Here is an 18863-nt window from a genome sequence, read left to right on the forward strand (position 1 = left end):
TCATACATTTTGGTCATGAAAGGTTTTCTTTGGCTTCAATATTACAGTCAGGTTGATATGGCTATTTCTCTCCAGCATTTTCTTATTTATACATAGACTGAGAATCTAACAAGAAAATGAGGTATGGCTCTTTTCTACTCTCTTTCTCCCTCTCTCTCAGTGTCTCTTTCTCTCTCTCTCCAATTGGATAAATATGACACATAACAAGGCATATAGTATGGTGTGTATATATATATGTATATATATATATATAGTAATATGGTTGCTGCTCTAATGATATTTATCACATTATATACTTAGTACAACAGTATCTTCTATATTCCATATACTATATGTTAGATCTCTATGGCTTATTTAGTACTCATTACAAGTTTGGACCCTTAAACATAGTCAAGCTAATTTTTCCACCCGTGGTGACCACTGTTTTACTCTCTATTTTTTGTACAGGTTTGACTATTTTAGATTTTCTGTCTCATTTGCCTTGTTTAGCATAAAATGTTCAAGGTCTGTCCATGTTGTTGCAAATGTTAGCATAGCCTCCTTTCTCATGGATGGATAATATCCCATTGTGTATATATCTTTGTTATCCATTCACCCACTGATAGGCATTCGGGTTGTTGCCTTATGTTGGGTATTGTGTGCAAAGTTGCAGTAAACATGGGAGTACATGTATCTCATTGAATTTCTGTCTTCATTTCTTTTGAGCATACACCTAGAAGTGAAATTGTTGGTTTGCGTGTAGATCTATTTTTAATTTTTTGAGGAATGTCTATATCTTCTCTTACATCTTTCAAACTCGTGGCATTTTCTAACTCTCAGGTTTCTTCCCAGGGTTCAGATTCCATATAATCAAGATGTCTTTGTTCTCACCATTTCCCTTCTTGGAGACCAAAATCTATGCTCTCTTTTGTGGTATTTCCCACCCCACCCCCCAATTCCATCTATGCTCAATGTCTTCTCTTTTCCCTTAAAACATAAACATTTTAAATGCAAGCACTAGTAGATCCCTAACATATCAATAAATATTGCTTTAAGAAGAGAAAGACCAAAGGTGACACTATAATATTTCCAAACAAGAATCATTAAATTTCATCATAACATTAAAAAATATTCCTTAGTTCATATCATGGAAATGCATGTGAAACTTTGGAGCTTCTTTAGGTCAAATCTTTTCGCCAGTCATACTCTTACAGTGTTTTATCTGTCCCTGTTCTTTTTTTTTTTTAATATACAAATTTTGCCACCTATGATTCCATTATTCATTCATTAATTCCACCCACAACGTTTAAGCCTCTACAGTTTGAAAAGCATTTCAGAAAAAGCGTTTTGTGTGTTAGTTTCTCAGTCATGTCCGACTCTTTGTGACCCCATGGACTGTAGCCTGCCAGGCTCCTCTGTCCATGGTATTTCCCAGGTAAGAATACTACAGTGGGTTGCCATTTCCTTCTCCAGGGGATCTTCCTGACAGAGGAATTGAACCTGGATCTCCCGCATTGCAGGCAGACTCTTTACCATCTGAGCCACCAGGGAAGTACCTTTCTGCATTCAAGCTGTACCTCTATAGTTTTGCAAGTTCACATAAAGAGTTGGTAATCAACCAAAGTCTTATTAGTTAGCAACTAGAGACAAGTGAGGAGAAGGCAATGGCACCCCACTCCAGTACTCTTGCCTGGAAAATCCCATGAATGGAGGGGCCTGGTGGGCTGCAGTCTGTGGGGTCACTAGGAGTCAGACACAACTGAGCGACTTCACTTTCACTTTTCACTTTCATGCATTGGAGAAGGAAATAGCAACCCACTCCAGTGTTCTTGCCTGGAGAATCCCAGGGACGGGGGAGCCTGGTGGGCTGCCGTCTATGGGGTCGCACAGAGTTGGACACTACTGAATCGACTTAGCAGAGACAAGTGAAGTGATGGGAAGGAGGTATGATTGCAGGTTTGTATGGTTTTCCCCTTGGCAGGCAGGGCACTGCTAGTATGTCAGAGGAGAGCCCAGGGATGAAGCTTGGAGGTGTTTGGTCGATGCTGCCTTCCAAGTAAGTGCACATATTTTCAGAATTGCAGAATATTCAGGGCATCATGTAAAACAAATAAATAAACACAGCAAAAAAGCAACAATTATTGGGGGACAAGTATCATCTAATCTTCAATGGGAGTAAGTAACAGGTGATATAGGTGAAAATAATCATTCCCAAGAACTGCATTCAGTTGCTGGTAATCAGCAATGGGCATGGCAGTGGCTTAAACAAGATAGGCTGTTGTTGTTTTTCCTTCATGTGAAAGAACTCCAGAAGTGGAGAGATGAGGGCTGGCATGGTGGCTCCATGGTATTTTCAGATCTTCTCAGTATTTCTACTTTCTGAAATAGTGCCAACAAACTTGATCAATGGGAAATCAGCTAAGTGGGTGGAGCAAAGAGCAGTGCCCGATTTAATGAGCTTAGAAAGTCCACTGCTTCGAAATGATGAGCATCCAGGATGGATAGGGTGAGAGCAGGTGACATGAAGCCCTGCATTAACCCACAGGTGTCCAGGAGCCCTTTCAGCCTCTTGACAGCAGAAAGACAAGGTAGTGCTACAACCAGTATTTTAGGTCTGACATTGATGTGAAGAATGGTTTTAAAAAGATGAAATAGGAGTGAAGGGACTTTTTGAAATAGCCTTAAGAGAGGAGTGCTATTTGGAATAGAAAAAGAGAATTGCAAGCTTGATGGCATTTTGTGGTTTTATTTCATTTTAACTATAATCATGGTCTGTCAACTCCATGAGGAATCCATTGGGAAACAAACCAGGAAAGTAAACAGGCTGATTTGATTATTGTTCTAAGCATCCTAGCCATTGAGTGTGTCATACTTCTGCCTATATCTTGCACTCCACCACTGCACAGAACTCAGGCAGGAAGAGTAAGAAACCACCATGGGATGTCATGAGAAGGAAATCAACACCAATTTCCCAACCATATCAGAAAATAGAAGCCTCAACATCCTGATCTCTCTGTATTGTCTTTTTGATCTTCAAGAGTCTGCTGTTAAATGTAACTAACCCTGTGAGGAAAACTATACTAAGCAATAATTTTATCTTAATTTTCAGGGCAGTTAAAGGTTTGGCAGGTCCCTAAGACCCAAGCTAGAGTATGGGCGTTTTGAAGGGAGAAATTGGGAGGATGCTCAGAAGGAAGGAGAAGTAAACTGAGACTTCTCCGACACATGGAATGAACTCAAGGCCCTCAGTTGTGTTTGTGTCTCTGCTGGGACCAGATGAAAAGTTAGAATCAGACAGTAGTTCCCTAAATTTTGCTTTCCCTGGATTTGTCGGAAACTTCTCTATGACTCTTGGAAAATCTCTGCACTCCCTTTATCTATCTTTCTCTTATGAAGAACCAGAGTCATGGGTTAAATGGGCTATGGAAGAATAAAGAGAGTGAGTGATTAGAGCAACTTGAGATTCCTGCAAGATTTAGGGTGTTAGCTGTTGACAGAATGGCACTGGCATTGGAGATCAGCAGTAATCTTGAGTCCTATGATAAGATGGGCTCTCCATAGCCCTCAGCATGTTTCTGTCAGTCTGGATTCTGTTCCTAAGGAATGAGGCTTTAGGAATCACTGGGAGGCTTTTCCTTGCTATAAAAGCCACAGATGAACAGCAAAGATGTAAGTGAGCATGTGCATGTTTCTGTAGGAAGCATCAAAATACACAGCACTGATATGGCTGTGCTCCCTCCAAGCGGGGCGGGGGGTTGGGTATTGTGTTACTCACAATACCTTGCCATTCATTTGGAGACAGAGCGTTGTTACAACTAAAATCTGAGGAATCGTTGATACGCTCCACCATGTCACCAGTGAAAGCCTAACCCTAGAGGTCACAGAGCTTGGAGAGGGAAGGTCCGGGTGGATGGAGAGATGCGGGAAGGGAGTGTTAAGAGGGAAAGGTGTACATTAGGAATAGAAAGGACATTCTGGGGAGCTATATTTCTTACAGTCTAATTGCTCAATGTTTTATAGAACCTGATCATTAGGGGATCTTGGGCATGATTCCGCAGAGATGTTCTTGTGAAATAAAGCAAGAGGCTATTAAACAGAAAGTTTAAATATAGCTACAGGGAGACATCCTTCCTGACAACTTGACAGATGTCTTGGAATGACGACTCCTTCCTTCATCGCTAATTACAAAATCATTTGTCTTAAGGAAAGGACAAAAGAGAAGTAATTATGAAAAACATGATTCTTAAGGGATAAAAAGATAACATCAGTTTAAAACACGGAAGCAATCATAACCACTTAGAATCATTATTAGTTTGGCGGAACCAATGACAGGTTGCTTTTTAGAAACCAGAGGGAATGGGGCTCCTGAAGCAGAGGGAAGAAAACATTCAGTTTCTTGTTATGCTAAACTTATCCCCAGACTCCCGAGACTTCTTTGATGAACAGTTCATTAAAATTTCCGACCGCAGATGAATTTGAGCTAAAATACACAAATGTTTTAATTATACATTCCTTTTTAATTACACTAATGACTTGTAATGTGTTTATGTTGGTTTAGAGTTTAATTTCTTCCCTTAGATTAGGTGGTTGACTTAAGGACTGTGCTTTTCAGTAAAATAGCATGATTCATCAATGTTTGATTATGAATTAATGCCCAAATGCAGAAAAGCTGCTGCCAGTGGAGGGATGGCCCTGCCCATGAACAACTGCCTTTCCTCTGGGGCTCTGGGGCAGAGCATATCTCACCATTTTGCAGGCATAAGTGTTGGGAGTTCTGAGGAAAAAGTTCTGAATAGTTTCCAGATTGGGAAGATGCTAAGGAGGGTGATAGGAGAGTGGATAAATGGGGAACTAAAGACCCCACTTATGAGAAGGGTCCATTTATATGTTGGCATGAGAAGAGTGAGAACTGGTCCACAATCGTACTGTGAGAAGCTAGGTACACACTTCATAATTTCCACCTCTTATAGCCTCTTTGAGATGTCTCATTTTGAGGTCCTCTAACTTTATCCCCCAAGTTACCCTATTACTTCAGCCAATTCTAGCATAAAGAATAAGATTTAGATAAACAGTTTCACATAGATATATCATTCAACATGAATATTTATCCCTGCCCAAAGTTCGATTCCCTGAATTGGGAAGATCCCTGGAGGAGGGCATGGCAACCCACTGCAGTATTCTTGCCTGGAGAATCCCCATGGACAGAGGAGCCTGGCGGGCTACAGCCCACAGGGTCACAAGAGTCAGACATGACTGACTCACTCAGTACAGCACACACTCCAGCTGAGACCAAATCTTGGGCTTTCCTGGTGGCTCAGCAGCTCAGCTGGTAAGGGATTCACCTGAAGTGTGGGAGACCTCGATTCAATCCCTGGGTTGGGAAGATCCCCTGGAAAAGGGAACAGTTACCTCCTCCAGTATTCTGACTTGCAGTATTCCATGGACTGTATAGTCCATGGCGTCACAAAGAGTCAGACACGACTGAGTGACTTTCATTTCACTTCACTTCAAACTTTGATATTTATATTTTAAAGGAGAATTCTTAAATGTTAAAAGTTATGCTAATTCTTAAATTTTGGTGTCCTTCTCACAAAGGTTGGGAACTAGGCAAATATCCCCATTTATCTGTCTGTGCAGTGGATGTCAGTGATTGTTTTCCTTTCCCAGCATCCCTTTGCCCTACATTAATAAGAAATTATCTTTTTTTTTTTTTTCCTACAGTGAAACCATTGCATGCACACTGATGAAACTATTGTCTCTGTATCCACAAAGAACTTGGCCTCATATGACCCAGGTCAACCCATCAGAGTATACAGTCCTCATAGCCACATACATTGATTTGACATAAGCATATCACAGAAGCAAGATTACTCAAAGTTCTCCCCCTGGAACTTTTTAAAACATTTATTCATTGAGGCATAGTTGGTTTATAACACTGTATCATATCACAGGTACCACATTATATTTTGACTTCTGTATACGCTACAGGATGCTCACCACCAAAAGTTCTGTTTCCATCTGTCACCATACAGTTGATCCCCTTTACTCTTTTTGCCATCTCTTCTCCAAGGTTTCTTTTTTTTTTTTTTTGCCAAGCTTGTTATACCACGCAGAATATGACTCCCCTAAGCATCTCCACGTCCCAATCTCCAGAACCTGTGAATAGTCTACCTTACATGGCAAAAGGGACTTTGCAGATAGAACTAGGTTGAAGATCTGGGGATGGGAAGATTACCCTGGATTATATGAGCAGGTCTAATGTAATCACAAGCAGTCTTATAAGTGAAAGAGGGAGGCAGGACAGTTAAAGATGTGACAATGAAAGCTCACTCAGAGTGATGTGATAGCTCCCTCTGAAGATGAAATAAGGATCCACAAACCAAAGAATGCAGGTGGTCTCTAGAAGCAAGAGAAGTCAAGAAAATGAATTTTCAGAGTCTCCCAAAAGGAATGCAGCCGTGCAGACAACTTGATTTTAGCCCCAGGAAACCTATTTCAGATATTTGACCTTCAGAACTGTAAGATAATAAATTTATCTTAAGTCATCAAGTTCATGGTAATTTGTTATAGCAACAATAGGAAAAAAATACACCTATCCAGGAAATGCTATCTCTCAGCTGCGATCTTGTTCTGAAAACCATCACGTCCATATGTGGAAAGAAGTTATTGAGACAAAGCCTTCTTTGCCAAACCCCTGGCTTGTGGTTCTTTGAGCTGAATTTCTGTACCTGGAAAAAAAAAAAAAAAAGAGGTGGTTGGTCTATCTTTTCAATATGTTTGTAGTAAATGAAATATGCAACCTAAACAAGGTTTTCTACTAGTTCATAGTGTTCTGGTAATATTTTGTCACCACATACAAGTTATATATTTGGATTAAATCCACAATGGCATTTGTATCTATTGCAATTTTTGTATTCTTGCTATATTCTCTCCAAAACTGTTCTGAATGTTACAGAAAATAGGGGGTAGAATGGGTATCATCTCAAATGGAAGTAAAAATAGCACATTTAACATGAATGCAAAAGATGTATCTGGGTACAGACATTTCAGATACCTTAGGTGCCTGAAATTACATCATCATAGCATCTTCCCACTCTAAATAGACACATGACCACCTTGACCAGTGACATTCATTTTGTCTAGGCTGTATGCAGTAGGCTTGTCATCAAAGAAACTCAAGACGTGTCAAAACTCCTGGGTGCGGAAGGAAAGGATTTCCATGTGAAAGAATAAGTAACTTTTTTCCAGACAGGGAGCTAAGTAATCAGGGCGCTGACTTAGAGTTTGGTGATAGTCAGTGGAGGATGGAATCCCAGTGTTCGTCACAATCTGAAAACAAAACCAAAAAACAAGGGTTATCTGGAGGGTCTGACTCACTCAAGTTTCTCTGTAGGCCCTTTTCTTTTCAGATGACAACTTAAGGACAGCTGTACTTGAAAAAGTTAGGCTTTCAAATAGGAATCTAGGGGCCCTGATTGAAGAAAAGCAGGGAGTAGTCAATTGGGAACTCAGCTGCATAGACCTTGATGCCCTTCAACCTTCCTCTTCTCTGAGTGCTGCCTTTAAAATTAGACTTACTTGGCAATGGGCTATTCCATATTCATCTCTAATAAAGGAAATTAATTTTAACATATGGATAATCATTTGTTTGTTAACATGCATTTAGTTACAGATTTTCCTCCAGTGTGGAGGCTTTCATGGAGATTGTAGGGATCATTCATTCAAACATTTGCTGAGTGGTTGTTATGAGCCAGGTTTTCTACTTTGTTCTTGGAATACAAACAGGAATCAAAGAAAATATGCTTCTTTCCCCAAGGATTTCATGATCTAATGTGAGGCTGGCAGGGAGACTTGATCTGCCATAATAGGTTGAAAGGTTAAAGACAAATATTTTCTTATTCTCCCTTTTTACCAAACACAAACCCACTGGCTGTTGGAAATTCTACAGCCAACCTTTCTTGCCACTGTTTCAAACTCTTTCTTAACTTTGTATATAACATCAGCACTTCATCATTCATACACACATTCAAAATACACATGGAGATTATTTTGTTCATTTTCTTTTGACTTATTGATAACCTAGAAAGACGAAATAGAAGTAGCTATAACAGAAATTTAAATCTATGTTCCCTAATCTCAATGTAAAGCCTTTTCACTACATCATGGCTGAGTAAACCAAACATACATTCACCTAATAATAGGGCATAAGGCTTATGGACTTCAAAAAATACTGACTTTCCTCCTAAGTCTACTGAATACAGTTCAAACAACATGGCTAGGCATTCCAGCGCTGCCACAAACTTGGCTTAACTCATTCTCCAGGGGTATTCCATCATTCAGCTACTAAAAGTTCATGCCTATAATTTCCTGAATCATTCATGTGCTTCCCTTCCTGCCTTGCTGTCTCTGCTGTTGCCCTTCTCTCTATCACAGTGCCCTGCGAGTTTCTTCCTCTTGTAGTTGCTTCCTTGTAAATTTCAATGCTTTCTCAAGTCTTTCCCAATCTCACGAGCCCAGAAATTTTCTATAGCTACCTTATTATTGAACTTTGCTTGTGCTACTCAAATGACTCTTGTCTCATTCCACCTTCTATCACAGGTATTTTGTCACTGTCTTATCTCTTCTACGAGAAGTAAGAGATTATAACGTATATCTGTGGATTCTGCAGTCACCAGCACAATGAATACTGGGCATTATAATATCTGATCAATGATTGAATGGATTGAATTGGTTCAGGTCATTGAGAAAATGAGGAGACAAAATCAAAGTATTGTAGTTACAAAATTTAGCCTCTCTGAGTTGGGCTGGCTGAGGCCTGAGAGTGGAGAGTCTGAAAGGAGCCTGCAGGGAAACCAGTTAAGAGACTTGCACAGTGATTCTGGTGAAAAGAGATAAAAGTACGCTTTCTCTGGAAGAACTGGGACAGGAAGGAAATGAGTAAATTGTGAACACATTTCTATCCAAGACATGGTGCAGGTAAGAGATAAAGAATGAAGTTTTTGCTTAGGTTCCTGAACATGGTAGTGGCACAGGAAAAATGCACAGACCATCACTGTCAGCCTGTTAAGTCCTTTCTTTCTTATTGATGTAAAGTCTGAGTTTGTTTTTGTTTTTATAACTGCATATGGTTTTTTACTTTGCTGAAGGTCCTTCACATTCTCTGGGGCACCAATACCTAACTATTTAAACTGTATTCCCAAGAGCTCTTGTACTCTGCATAGTTGCCCCACAGATATCTAGGATCTAGAAGAAACAGTACTGGAGCCAGTGTCCTGAGACCACCATCCCAGCGATCTCACTAGGGTTGATTTGATAACCGCAGTTGACATAAGGTCTCTCTTGAACAGAAGTTTTCTACTGTTCAAATATGTCTTGAAAGCTTTGCTCTAGAGCTGAAGTAAGCGAACTATGGCCCATGAGTTAGGAATGGCATTTACTTTTCTTTTTAAAGCATAGTTTGTTTCTTTTTTCTTTTTTTTAAAGGACAAGAAAAATGAAGAAATATTTGCAACAAAGGCCAGGCTTGACCCCCTGAAAGCCTTAAACATTTACAATCTGGTCTTTTAAAGAATAAATTTTTCCAGCATAAATACTTAAAAAATAAAAGTAGCTTTTTTTTTTTTTTAATCCTTTTCCCAATAGTTTGGCCAGAGTTTGCCATTGTGGTTGATATTTGCTGGCATTGTTCTTCCATACCATGTAGCCTCTCCTAATTAGCCTCCTTGATCTATGTTGGCCAACTCGAATTCTTGAACCCTGTTTTTATATCAGTGGCCAGATCCTCCTCTCTCACAATGCTTATAAACCACTTCAGGATTATAGCCAGAGCACTTGAGAATATTTATGCAATAAACAACTAATTTTTCAAGGTAGTTATGGTTATACATATTGGGCAGGAGATATCTTAAAATTCCAAATAAAGTACCTTATTTTAGTTATATGGCATGACTTTCCAATCACAGCAGTCACCTTTTCATAGAGGTACATCAAGATAAATAGAGCAATATCCATATTTTACAGTCTATAAAATTCAAATCTTTGCTTAAAAAAAGAGTTTACATGCAATGCATACACCAGCTTGCAAGTTTATTTATCAACATATATTTATGCAATATGTGCATTGTAAAGTTCAGGCATCAGCTTTAGGGTCTGGGCAAATATTTACAGCTTAGATCCAAACAGGGGTGAGTGCCTATCAAAAACTTTTGTGGTGGGTGGCTGTAGTTCATGGAGAAAAGTGCTACATAGAAGCCAGCACCTCAGAACATTGAGAGGGTGGAAAATTTCATCTTTAGGAGTGAAAACATTATTTTTTCCTCAGAGTCAAACTTTTCTACCACAATTGCAGTCTGGAGGTTAGGATGCACAATCTTTTACACTACCTTTTACCACATTTTAAAAATATATGAATGCTTAATTTATACGGAGGCAAACATGTTTGATAATGTGCAAAATTTACCTTCTCCAAGTGTGTGTGTATTTCCAACAGAATCAGAAACTTCAGGCAAAGCCATGGGAATATAAAAGCAGAAATTTAAGGATATGGTGGGTATCAGTTTGAGATTTTGAGATGGAGTTTTATGGTACCTTGTACTCGGAGAAGGCCCTGGCTCCCCACTCCAGTACTCTTGCCTGGAAACAACCATGGACGGAGGAGTCTGGTGGGCTGCAGTCCATGGGGTTGCTAGGAGTCGGACACAACTGAAAGACTTCACTTTCACTTTTCACTTTCATGCACTGGAGAAGGAAATGGCAACCCACTCCAGTGTTCTTGCCTGGAGAATCCCAGGGACGGCGAAGCCTAGTGGGCTGCCGTCTATGGGGTCGCACAGAGTCGGACACGACTGAAGTGACTTAGCAGCAGTAGCAGTACTTATCCAAGGAGTAGTTATCCAAGTACTCCTGCTTGAGAGCTGGTCCAGGCTGAGGTTTTGGGAGGGTTGCTGGAGGTTTGGATGGTCAGTAAACCTGGTTTATGGCCAGAGAGGACAGGGTCGAGAGCAATCCATGTGACAGCAGGCTGGGGTAGTAACGATATCTGAAGCCAAACAAGAAATCCAAACAAGAATTCCCTGGCAGTCCAGTGATTAACACTGCATGCAAGGGGCATGTGTTTGATTCCTGCTCAGGGAACTAGATCCCTGCATGCCATGCAGAATGGTAAAAAAAAAAAAAAAATTATAATAATATCTAATAAATTCAAAGTAAACAGAACATTTTTAAAAGATTAAGGGAAAAATCTGGAATAAATTTCCTTTCAAGCGGTGAAGCAAAAAGGCGGAAACCAAATTTGAAGAATGTGGATGGAGACGGGGAGTGTCATATGAAAGCAAGAAGTTTGGAACCCTGAGAAATGAAAAAGTCCTCAAGCACAAAATGTGGCTGCACTTTTTTGTCCATTTGTGGCTACAACTGCTCATCTCAGGCACTTCTGGGCTTGGCAAGGAAGGTTTATTAGAGTCAAGAACATTCAAGATACACTCTTTGACCCTCAAACACTCTCTGAGGGGACCCGTGTTCCTTACATTTGCCCAAGTTTGTTCCAGACACATTACCACTAGGCACCCTCACTCTTTCTGTGTACTGTAAGACTCTACAACAAAGTAAGGATTTTTTTTTTCCATCTCCAACTGAAATAGTAGACTTTCACTGGGGCCAATTTTGAAAAGTCTCTGGAGTTGGTCTTCTCCCATGATATCTCTCAGAATAGTGAAAGAGGCTTCAATTTTGACACATGGAGCTAGTATTGTAGGTAAGAATCTGGTTTAGGGGACATAACACAGGTCTAAGGTCCAAATAGGTTTATTTCAAGTTTTATTTTGTTTTGTCATTTTTGTTTTATTTTATTTTGTTTTAATACATATTCTGAAAAAAATGTATTCGGGCAAAATGAAATATTGAAACATGATAAAGCCCATAGTAATCAAGCATTTAACCTCCTCCCTGCCACAAATTATAGTATAGTTGACAGTCAATGGGGGTTCCTGCCATAGAATTGCTGATACCATATTCAGCATTATATGGACACCATTGATGGAAAGTACGTGAGTCAGAAATTCTATCTCAGGAGTTTACTCTCAATGTGTATTTTACAGAGGTGGCCAAAAGGTGTTACTGTTGTAGCTAACAGTGTAAAATATCCCAGAAAGTTAGTTCAAGGAATTATGTGGAGATACCATGCATGTAGATCAAGGCTATCCAGTTAAATGGCCAAAGAAATGCTAAATGATGGTATTCTTATTTACTTATAGTGTTCAAGAATGACTAGATGGCTGTCTCTCACACTATACCACCATAGGGATGAAAATAGAGAAGCAGAGAATAGAACAATGGTTACCAGGGGAAGGAAGGCTGGGGAAACAGGGAGATGATGGTCGAAGGTTACAAAGTTGCAGTTTTAAAAGACAAAAAGTCTAGAGATCTAATGTACAGAGTTATTAATATGTTACTGAATCCCAGAAACTTGCTAAGAGCGATTTCAGATGTTTCACACACCCCACACACATACACACAAACACAAAATGAGTCATGTCTGACTCTTTGCAACCCCATGGACTGTAGTCTACCAGGCTCCTCCGTACAAGGAAAGATGGGTGTATTAAATAGTTTGACTATAGAAATTATTTCAGTATGTGTATCTATATGAAATCATTGTGATTTCCACTTTAAATATAAATAACTTTGTTAAAAATTATATAAGATCAACAACAACAGAATGGCACTGAAACAGTGTAACTAGTCTTATTGAGGGACCTCCCTCCCTGATGGGGTTTACATGCTTCTGGAGGGTTCACCAAGAACTCTAGGTGTGGCTGCCTAGGATCTGGTCATGTTTATATCCATCAAACTCATGAAGATGAGTTTGAGTGACATCAATTCAGCCAAGGTGTGAATGAATGCAGTCTATGGGGCATACTTCCTTGGATCTGCCAGCCTGAATTGCTCAGAGGGACCATTCTGAGCCATTCTATAAATGGCGGTGGGCAGGATGTACAATTTCTTTTAAACTCCAAGATCTCAGTCTCCTTAATTCATAGAGCTCTCAGAGAACGTTCCCCAATTATTTCCAAAAAGTGTTTTTGGAATCTTGACAGTGAAAAATCTAGAAGCTTGCAAGTTAGCTGTCTCTGATAAAACCCATAGTTTGGTGACTGTCTCCATGCAGGACAATCTCTTGGGCACAGTGATCTTGCCACGAGCCTCCGGGCTGAATAAGACCAGGAAGCTGAGGAGCTCATGGGGCAGCTGGGTTTATGTCATCCCTGTCACTTGGGCACCCATGGAAGATGCCTTTATTTTAAATCAATACCTTATATTTCAAATCCAAGTATATTTCACTACCTCAACTGATTTTTATGTCACTTAATCTATACAATCACTTATGAGGTAGAATTATGTCATTTTAAATAGAGAAATTGAGGCTCAGAATTATTAAATATTTTGTTCTTGATTACAGTAAAAAAACAGCACCAGTGGTTAAGGAAACACATCCATTGACACCTCTGTGTTAACAGTGGCCCTAAATGCAGATGTAATACTCTGTTCCCATTTTCATGATAATAAAATGATGATAGTTACAGTCACTGAGTGCTTATCATTTTTCAGGCATGTGCTATGGCTATTCTTCTGATTGAGAAAAGTATCTAATTATCTCATTTACCATGAAGTATTAGACATCGAAAATAGCTTAATGAAGTCTGCTCTCAGACCGTTTTCCACTTTTAAAAAGATATATGGGTAGAGAAATCTGTAACCTAAAGGAATAAATGACTGTGGAATTTTAAGCCTTATAATAGGTAGTGAAAGAAAGATTTGGGGGTCAAAGATGCTTCTAAAAGTCATTCTTTCTATTTCATTTTCCACCACATTATTCCATAATCAGTTTTCCAACACCAATTTTAGTCAAAATGACCCTAAAGCAAAAGCAGACCTGAAAAAAAAAGGTTTGGTAGATGTAAGTGTGCACAGAGTCAAATGATAAACAATCCCAACCCAGTTATCATGTCTAAAATTCAATTATTGGAAATTAATTTCTTGGCCTCTTCAATTAATTTTATCTCAGGATCCAAATATTCTGAAAGGTCATGTACTTTTAGATATTATCAGTTACACTGCACTGTGAATGAGATTACTGTTTATTGGCTCTGAAAGTTAGTTGAAAAGCTTTTTCCACTGAAAAGTAGAAACCAAAAGAAAGCAATCGGTTGACATATTAATATTTAAACGGAGCTCTAAGGGGGAAGCTTATAAGACTGGGGGAGGGGCGGGGAGTGTCTGCATAATGCATTGTGGAAGCAGTGTCACTGGGAGGAGTGACAGAATTGAAGGAAGTTCTGGAGGGTCAGATTCAAGTCAGGAACCCAAGCAAGGGAAAGAGAGGATGGAACACAGAGCCTACTGCCATGAAGTCCTGGATTAGGTTTTAGCTCTACTGTGTCTTTCTGTCCAAGCCACATCCTGACTATCTAAATCTGTTTCTTCAACTCTAAAGTGAGAAAATTAGTAATGAAGGGGTGGGGTAACAGTTATTTTGTGGATGGAATTAGATACTATGTGTGGAAGTCATTTGGGGAGGGTAAAGTTCTGTACAGATGTTGACAAGAATTCTTGAATGATGAGGACCGGCAAGAAAGTGGTGAGTTTAAGACTTCAGCGAGTTCTCAGTCTTGATGAGATAATCAGCAGCCTCCTAAACTGGTAACCTGAAAAATCCCATTCTGGACGGTTTGTAGATTAACTTTTCCATGCTGATGTGAACTTCAACAAATCACAAATTAGTAGCCTGCAGGAAAACAGTGCAGGGCCAATGAACACATGATGTCCAACTCCTGAAAGCTTTGTAGCATCTGTGGCCTGTGTGCTAGGCGTTCATAAAAAAGCACCTTAATCTTTAAGGTGATTGCACTAAACACCAGATTCAAGTGATGGCTGTTTGGAATAAATGATTTGGGAACAATGATCTTCACTGTAAAGAATCTTACTGTCCACCAAGACAGATGGTTAAGTTGGCTGGATTGAGTAAGGAATCAGGAAAACTAATATAGATATGCCAGATGCTGACTTTGACTTATGACCTACAACCATTGGTAATGTCTATCTCCATAGATGAAAGAGATGTGAGTCTAAATGACTGAATTTTCAAACTCCTTGTCCACTTAATGGACACAACCAATCTTTTGTGAATAAATTATGACAGATAGTCATTTTTTTAAACATTACTTTATATTTCCTTTTCATTATAGAGTCTTCTTTATTTTCTAGCTCTGCTGCAATGAGTTGGCAGGTAGGCTACTGTAGCCAATGGAAGAGCTGACCTCTTGACTGTTTTCTCTAGTTCATAGTCATTGCCATGTGAAGAACATGCTGTTCATGTTGGATTGACCTCTGGCCTCTCTTGTCTCTCAATAAACACCCAGGACTCACAAATCTCAGATTTGCATCCTCTGTCCAAATTGTAATGCTATTGACTACAAATGCAGCCTCAAGAGGTGGGGGATTTTAGGTTTAAGTATGCCCAGGTAAATATGCTGAGTGGCATATTCTAGTGCATAAAGAATGATATCCAAGTGTCTGCTATGTTCAAAAACACAATTTAAATTAAATTATATTCCTCCCCACAAGCTCCCAACCCACACAGAAAATCCCTGCATGTATATCTCCAGATCAGAAATCAGTCACACTTGAAATAGCAGTAAATAAAACCAGAGATACAATCAAAACTTCAAGTGTTGAGAATACTCAGGCATATGGGAACATGGAGTAGAAATTGTTCTAGTCTTTTTAATAGATAGAAGCTGGGGTAACTTTCAGCCTCCCCATCTACATCAAAACCTGAGGCCTCCAGCATACTGATGCCTGAAATATATCTTTGAAAAGGAATACAGTTTAATCATTTAATTGTTTGTTTAGTTTTTCATTTTGCAACAAAAGATTAGGCACAATATAAGAAAACAGAAAGGCAGCAGTGGTGAAATGCATCATTTCTGGAATCAAACAGAACTGAGAATAAATCCTGGCTTGGTCCCCACAAGTTTTCTAACTATGAGTAAATTATCGGGTGCCTGATTGTCCATTTTTTCAAGCACTGATGAGATTAAGAGCATTCACCTTATCTATCAAAATATCAATGGCATTTTCCACAAAACTAGAATAAATAAAAAATTCATGTGGAAATTTAAAAGACTGTGAAAGGACAAAACAATCTTGAGAAAGAACACAGATTAGAAGTATCGTGCTCTCTGACTTCAGAGTACACTACAAACATACAATAATCAAAACAGTATGGTACTGGCATTGACATGTAGATCAATGGAAAAGAATAGAGAGCCCAAAAATAAATACACGCACTTATGAACATTTAATCTACAACAAAGGAAGGAAGAATATATAATGGAGAAAAAAACAGTTTCTTCAATGAGTAGTGTTGGAAAAAGTGAACAGCTATATGTTAAAGAATGAAATTAGAAAAATTCCTCACATGGTACACAGAAATAAACTGAAACATTATTAAAGACCTAAATGTAAAACTAGAAATTATAAACTCAGAGAACATAGGCATAAAACTCTTTGATGTAAATAATAGCTATATTTTTTCCATCTTTCTCCTAAAGCAAAGTAAACAAAAGCAATAAATAAACAAATGGAACCTAATTAAACTTAAAAGCTTTGCACAGCAGAGGACACCATCAAGAAAATGAAAGATAACCTACTGAATGGGAAAGAATATTTGCAAATGATATGGCCATATAAGGGGTTAATATAAAAAATATATTAACAGCTCATACAATTCAGTATCTAAAAACAAACAATCTAATCTAAAATGGGCAGAAGACCTGAAGAGACATTTTTCCAAGAAGACATACAGATGGCTGACAGGCACATGAAAAGATGCTCAATGTCATTCATTATCAGGGAAATGCAAATCGAAATTATAGTGAGATATCACCTCACACCTGTGAGAATGGCTACCATAAAAAAGATACAAATAACAAATATCAGTGAGGCTGTGGAAAAAAGGGAACCCTGTACACTCTTGATAAGAATGTAAATTGGTGCAGCCTGTATGAGAAATATGATGGAGATTCCTCAAAACACTGAGAAATAAAACTATCATATGCTTCAACAATTCTATCCCTGGTCATAGATTTGAAAAAGTGAAAACTCTTATTTGAAAAGATACATGAATCCAAATGTTCACAGCAGCATTATTTACAACAGCCAGGACATAGAAGCAACCCAAGTGCCCAGTAATAGATGAACAGATAAAAAACATAAGTTCTATATATGTATTTACACAATGGAATATTACTCAATAATAGAAAAAAATGAAATCTTGCCATTTGCAACATGAATGGATTGTGAGTACTACACTTAATGAAATGTTAAGCAGGAAAAGACAAATATTATTTGTCATTATCATTTTATTTGTCATTTGTCATTATTATTTATCGTATGTGGAATCTGAAAAATAAAACAACTGAATATAGAAAAACAGAAACAGGTTCACAAATATATAAAACAGACTAGTGGTTACCAATGGGGAGAGGAAAAGGAGGAGGACAAGTTAAGAGGTACAAACTCTTATGCATAAAATAAATAAGCCCCAAGGATATATTGTAGAGAACAGGAAATATAGTCAATATTTTATAATAACTTTAAATGAAATATAATCTACAACTATCCTGAATAATCATGTTTTATACCTGTAACTAATATAATATTATAAATCAACTATACTTCATTAAAAAGCTATATTACAAAAAGAATATTCACCTCATAGTATTGCTTAGGATGTCATCTGAGGCAGAGTAGGAAACATTGTCTGTATAAACAGCACCTATAATTTACATTTGACAAATGGAGGCTATCACAATAGTAAGTAACTGAACATATGATGGCCCAGGAAGTAAAGTGTGTTCCTCTAAACACTCAAACATGTTAGGTCCATGAATCAAGGCAAATTGGAAGTGGTCAAACAGGAGATGGAGAGAGTGAACATCAACACTTTAGGAATCAGAGAACTAAAATGGACTGGAATGGGTGAATTTAACTCAGATGACCATTATATCTACTACTGTGGGCAAGAGTCCCTTAGAAGAAATGGAATAGCCATCATAGTCAACAAAAGAGTCCAAAATGCAGTACTTGGATGCAATCTCAAAAATGACAGAATGATCTCTGTTCGTTTCCAAGGCAACCATTCAATATCACAGTAATCCAAGTCTATGCCCTGACAAATAATGCTGAAGAAGCTGAAGTTGAGCAGTTCTATGAAAACCTACAAGATCTTCTAGAACTAACACCCCCAAAAATGTCCTTTTCATCATAGGGGACTGGAATGCAAAAGTAGGAAGTCAAGAAACACCTGGAGTAACAGGTAAATTTGGCCTTGGAGTACAGAAAGAAGCAAAGCTAAGGCTAATAGAGTTTAGCCAAAAGAATGCACTGCTGCTGCTGCTGCTAAGTCACTTCAGTCCTGTCCGACTCTGTGTGACCCCATAAACGGCAGCCCACCAGGCTCCCCCATCCCTGGGATTCTCCAGGAAAGAACACTGGAGTGGGTTGCCATTTCCTTCTCCAATGCATGAAAGTGAAAAGTGAAAGTGAAGTCGCTTAGTCGTGTCTGACTCTTCGCGACCCCATGGACTGCAGCCTACCAGGCTCCTCCATCCATGGGATTTTCCAGGCAAGAGTACTGGAGTGGGGTGCCATTGCCTTCTCTGAAGAGAATGCACTAGTCATAGCAAACACCCTCTTCCAATATCACAAGAGAAGACTTTACACAGGGATATCACCAAATGCTCAATACCGAAATCAGATTGATTATATTCTTTGCAGTCAAAGATGGAGAAGCCTCTATACAGTCAGCAAAAACAAGACTGGGA

Source organism: Bos mutus, chromosome 24, assembly GCF_027580195.1.
Source record: "Bos mutus isolate GX-2022 chromosome 24, NWIPB_WYAK_1.1, whole genome shotgun sequence".
NCBI classification, from domain to species: domain Eukaryota; kingdom Metazoa; phylum Chordata; class Mammalia; order Artiodactyla; family Bovidae; genus Bos; species Bos mutus.